Consider the following 6,000-nt stretch of genomic DNA (forward strand, 5'->3'; position numbering starts at 1 on the left):
GATCTCTGTGAGTTCAAGGTTAGCCTGGTGTACACGTGAGTTCCATACCAGCCAGGGCTACAAAGTGAAACTCTGTCTAAAAAAAAGAAGGGGCCCCAGGACTCCTTGGAAACTCTCGGTGGCACCAGATCTCTGTTCTGAGGCACAGCTACTTTCAGTACCTCTGGTACTACCAGAGCACTGATTAGGTACTAAGGGCTCAGCGAAGCAGAATGACTGATTGTCATTCTAGATCTCAGAACTGTACAGGGATATGTCTGAACCCTGCATTCCAAAGCCTAGAGTGAGGGAAGAGAACGAGGCTCTGCAAGGAGGAAATGAATGCCTGCTATCAATGCAGATCAAACCCCGGCTTCCTGCCCCAGCAGCTTGACACCCACATGAGACCCTGCATTATCTTCTGAGACCTCATTTCCATGCTTCCCCTCAGCCGCCTCTCTCCTTTCTTCCCAGCCTGGCTTTAACTCTTATTTCATCTTTATTCAGTCGGTTCTTCTTGCTCAGCCTCTTATCTCTTAGAGTTTCCACAAGGACTTTGCGTATTACGGAGTCTTGGCAGAGGATACAACTCTTTTTTTTTTTTCTGAGTCTGTTCTTTCACTTGAGTTCAATTATTTGCTTTTTAAAAAAATCATGTATGTATTTGATTTCATTTGAGTGTGATACTATATTGAGGTTGTTTCCCCCTTTAGCCAGTGTTTACTGAGGTTTTTCTTTCTTTGTGTGTGTGTGTGCCAGGAACTGTGTGAAATGGTAGCAGAATAGTGTTCATTCACTTGAAAAGAGAGGGTTCAAAAAGAGACACTTGCAGGTCATATTTTAAAATGACTTGAAGGCCAAGCATGGTAATTCTTGACCACAATCTCAGCATTGTGGATGCCAACACAGGAGGACTGCTAGTTCAAGGCTAGCCTGGGCTACTTTATTAGTTACTTCACTTGTCATTCTACGTACCTGAAAAGAAGCAGCTTAAGGGAGGAAGGACTCACAGTTTAAGAAGGGATGTGGCTCATCATGGTGGAGAAGGTGTAGCTACAGGCTACTCCATGGCAGCAGGACTGTGAGGTTGCTTGTTCACATCTCAGGGGGTCAGGAAGCAGAGAAAGGGAGGGTGCTGATACTTAGCTGGTGCTCTATTCTCTGCCTTTTATTTCCTAAAAAAAGTCCATGGATGGTACTACTTATATCCAGGGTAGGTCTTTTCTCCTCAACTAATCCTCTCCAGAAATGCCCCTGGCACACTCAAAGTACATCTCATTAATGTCATAGGTGTTTCTTGGTGGTGTGAGTGGATTTTTTTTTTTTTTTTGAGACAGGGTCTCGTTATGTAGGCATGGCCTGGAACTTGCTATGTAGACCAGATTGGCCTTGGATTCACAGAGATTGCTTGCCTGTGCCTGCTATGGAATGCAGGTGTGAGCCACTATGCATGACTTTGAATGCATTTCCCCCCTTTTCTTGAGACAGAGTTTCTCTGTGTAGCTTTGGATATTCTGGAACTCACTCTGTAGACCAGGCTGGCTTAAAACTCACAGGGATCCACCTGCCTCCACCTCTCAAGTTCTGGGATTAAAGGTGTGCGCCACCACCACACGACTGAATGCATTTCTTTTTTTTTATTAATTAATTTATTTATTAAAGATTTCTGTCTCTTCCCCACCACCGCCTCCCATATCCCTCCCCGTCCCCCAATCAACTCCCACTCTCTCATCAGCCCTAAGAGCAGTCAGGGTTCCCTGCCCTGTGGGGAGTCCAAGGACCTCCCACCTCCTTCCAGGTCTATTAAGGTGAACATCCAAACAGCCTAGGCTCTCACAAAGCCAGTATGTGCAGAAGGATCAAAACCCAGTGCCATTGTTCTTGACTTCTCAGCAGTCCTCAATGTCCGCTATGTTCAGTGAGTCCGGTATTATCCCCTGAATGCATTTCTTAACCCAATCTAATGGACAATGAAGATTAACTATGACAGCCTCACAGCAAGTTACAGGCCAGCCTTGGCTACATAGTCAGCACAGACAAGCAAACTGTCAACAAATCACCTCTTAAAATTGAATACACAGGGGAAACATTTAATGAGAGTAAGGTAATTAGTGAGAGGTGGAAGAGGGGAGAAGAGAGGGCAATGAAGTGAATATCCACAAAATATATCCTTAGTTTGTATTCCAATTATTAGTAAGGGGCTGAGTAGATGGCACAGTTGGTAAATTCCTGCTGCACAAGCATGAGGACCTGAGTTCAAATCCCCAGCATCTACATGAAGTTGAGTACTGTGGTTCAGGTTTAAACCCTAGTGCTAGGAGGTAAGAGTAGAAGAGACAAAATGGATCCCCAGAGTTCACTGGCCACCCAGTCTAGCCAATTAGTGAGCACCATCAGGTTCAGTGAGAGTCCCTGTCTCAAAAAATAAGGTGGAGGGACAGATATCATCTGATGCTGAGCTCTGGTCTTTGCATGCATGCACACACATGTGTACATAACCAATATGAACATGTACATATGCTGCACACAATTTAATAAGATTGAAGTATATAATATATGCATTACTTTTTAAGAATTATTTATAAGACAGGAATTGCCATATCACTCTGTAGAACACTGCCATCCCCCTCCAGTCTGTCTCGAATCTAACCCCTGGCTGTGCCCTGCTCACACATGCTAGCCCTGCCGTCCCCTGCTCACACACACCAGCTCTTCTGTCCCCTGCTCACACATACTAGCCCTGTCGTCCCCTGCTCACACATCAGCTCTTCTGTCCCCTGCTCACACACACCAGTCCTGCCGTCCCCTGCTCACACACACATAGCCCTGTTTCTATTGCTTGTTTCATTCACATGGGATTGGCCTGGAACTTTCCTTCTTTGAAATACCTTTCTCAAATTTTTATACAGAATCGCTGTTTCGTGGCTGTTCTTCTCTTTCTTTCCCTGTGTGGAAGTTGTGCATGTGTGCTTGTGAATGCAGATGCTGGAGGAGAACACCGAATGTACTACCTTTGTTACTCTCTGCTTTATTCTCTTGAGACAGGGTCTCTTACTGAACCTATAGTGAGGCTCGTGGTAAGGAAGTCCCATCTGTCCTCCCATCTCTGGCTCCTGCCCTAGCACTGGGGTTGTAGGCACTTGTCCTTTTTTTTTTTGTGGGCACTAAGATTCAAACTTAGGTCTTCATGCATGTGCAACAAGTGTTCTTACCACCGGGCAACCTTTTCACCTAAAGCATATCTATCTATCTATCTATCTATCTATCTATCTATCTATCTATCTATCTATCTATCTATCTATCTATCTATTGTGCTAGGATTTAGAACTTGGTGTGGTAGGTAAGTGTTCTACCACTGAGCTACGCTCCCAGCATTTCTTTCTGTTCTTTATTATCATCTATGTAGGACTGGTGTTATGGGGCTGGAGAGCTGTCTTAGTGGTTAGGGGGTGGCTGCTCTTCCAAAGGATCTAAGTTTAGCTCCCAGCACCCATGTCTGGCAGCCCATGATCAACTGTCATTCCAGCTCTAGGTGACCTGATGCCCTTTCTTGTCCTCTCAGCCTTCTCATGCATGTGGCAGATAGATACTCATATTCATACTAAAGAAAAAGTTCGGTGACGTTCTTTTTTCAAATGTTTGCAAGTGTCCACTGGTGAAATTCTTTGGAGGTGCAGGTTTCTCTGTGGAAAGCTTTTACTTTCGGGCTTTCGCTTTTACTAATTTTTAAAAAGCAGTTAAGGGGTCACTCCAGTGTCATCTTTTCTAGTAATGGCCTTGATAAGCAGTGCATCTCTAGGCACCCATCCGTTTCATTAAGTCTTTAAGTTATTGCATAAGATTTGATAACTCCCTGATTTTGTTAGCGTGTACACTTTGGTGACATCTTTCTTATTTGTCATCTTGACACATGTGCACCCTCTTTTTCTAGACAGTTCTACGAGATCAGCTATTTTATTTTATTTTTTATTTTTTTCTTCAATCAAATCACCAATTGGTCCATTAGCTCTAGCTTCTTATTGGCTAACTCTTACATCTTAAATTAACCCATTTCTATTCATCTGTGTATTGCCATGAGGCTGTGGTTTACCAGGTAAAGTTCCAACATCTGTTTAGGCAGGGCTACATGGCTTCTCTCTGACTTTGTCTTCTTTCTCCCAGCATTTGGTTTAGTTTTCCCCGCCTACCTATATACTGCCCCGCACAGGCCTAAGACAGTTTCTTTATTAACTAATGGTATTCACAGCATACAGGGCGAATTCCACATCACCTCCCTTTTTTTTGTCTAAATAAAAAGGAAGGTTTTAACCTTAACATAGTAAAATTACATATAACAAAACAGACATCAAGCAAAAATTACAGTTACAATATTTATATCTACTTTATCTTTTATCATAACTAAGGAAAAGAATAACTATAACTATCTATTCTTCAACTCCACAAAAGGCTCCAGAAGGATATAATATTACCTAAGTTAACAGGAAGTGCATTGTAAGAAACTTCCAAACTCTAGAATTGACAGAGACGTCTCAGAACCTGGACAGTCACCCAAAGTTCTTCTGTACTGTTGGGGTGTCCATCTTCAGTTCACAGGCCCATAGTATCCAGCAGACTTTTTCGTGAAGCAGGAAATTTCAAAGACAGTTTTGCCTATATTGGCAGTTTGTCTGTCACTTTCTTCTGTGTCCTGCAGAATGTCTAGCAGACTCTTTCATGAAGCAAGAACCCTGAATGACCATCTCACCTTTAAGCAATTTCAGCAGTCATCTCTCTGTTGGTCCTGCATGTCCAGTTCATACAGCATAACACCAAGCAATTCAGGCAAGAGCAGTTTCTTGCCCAAATGGAGATCAGCCCTTTTATTAGTCACTTCAAGCAGTAAACCTTAAATTTTCCTGTATTATACATTTTATCTGTTACATTTTTGGTGCTCTCATCTTGTTCATTTTGTGGGGGTTCTATTTAATCTCTCTTCCAGTTTCTTGGATGAATAGTTGCATATTTGACATCAAGCTTTTAAAAATTTTTCTATTTAAATGTTAAATATTTAAGACATTGAATTTCCCCTAGGCTTTGTATCCTCAAAGTTATGGTAAATTATAATTTAAAAAAAATTGAGACAAAGTTTCTTGTTGAATCCATTGCAGCTGACTGATTGACTAGGCTGGCCAGTCAGTGAAATCCAGGGACACAACACTTTCAGCACTGGGGTTATAGACCTGAGTCACAACACCCAGCTTTTATGTGGATTCTGAGGATCTGAACTCAAGTCCTCATGCTTTAGAAGCTGTCACTTTACCAACTTTACCAGCTTCATAGCCTCTTGTTGGTAATGCTATTAATAAATGTTATTAGTTAACGGATGTAGTTTGCTCATATTCAGTTCCATTGTCCCCTCTCCTACTGGTTATGTAGTTAGGATGTTTGTTAGTTTATATGGTACTTTATTTTTTGTTCTTCAGAGCTATCTATTATATCTATCTATCTATCTATCTATCTATCTATCTATCTATCTATCAATCATATCTGTCTGTATGTCTATCTATCATCTATCTGTCTATCTATCATGTTTTGGGGGTGATCACAGCATCACCCATATTTATTTGTAAAAGCTTATTTCTTTGTCTTTTTTCCCTCTTGAGACTAGTACATAACCAAGTATGATCTCATGCTTCTGATCCTCCTGCTTCCAGCTCTTAAGTTGCTGGCCTGACAGGTGTAAGTGGTGTTCTGATGGAACTAGGGCCTCCTGCCTGCAAACAAGCACTCCACCAACCCAGCTACCCATCCAACCCTCTTCAGAGGTTTTTTTCCTTCTTCTTCAAGTATCCGCCTTTATCACTTCTTGGCCTTTGGGGCTAAGCTCATGCTTATGCTGTTTGAAGATGTAGCTCCATTCTTTCCTGGATTACTCCTTATCTAGAAAAGCTTTACAGTGACTTCTGTCTGATCTTTAGAAGTCATTAATCTTTAGTTTTCCTGGTTGTTTTTGACCTATAATCAATTTGATGTGAGGGAACC

The sequence above is a fragment of the Chionomys nivalis genome, chromosome 7 (assembly GCF_950005125.1).
Source record: "Chionomys nivalis chromosome 7, mChiNiv1.1, whole genome shotgun sequence".
Taxonomy (NCBI): domain Eukaryota; kingdom Metazoa; phylum Chordata; class Mammalia; order Rodentia; family Cricetidae; genus Chionomys; species Chionomys nivalis.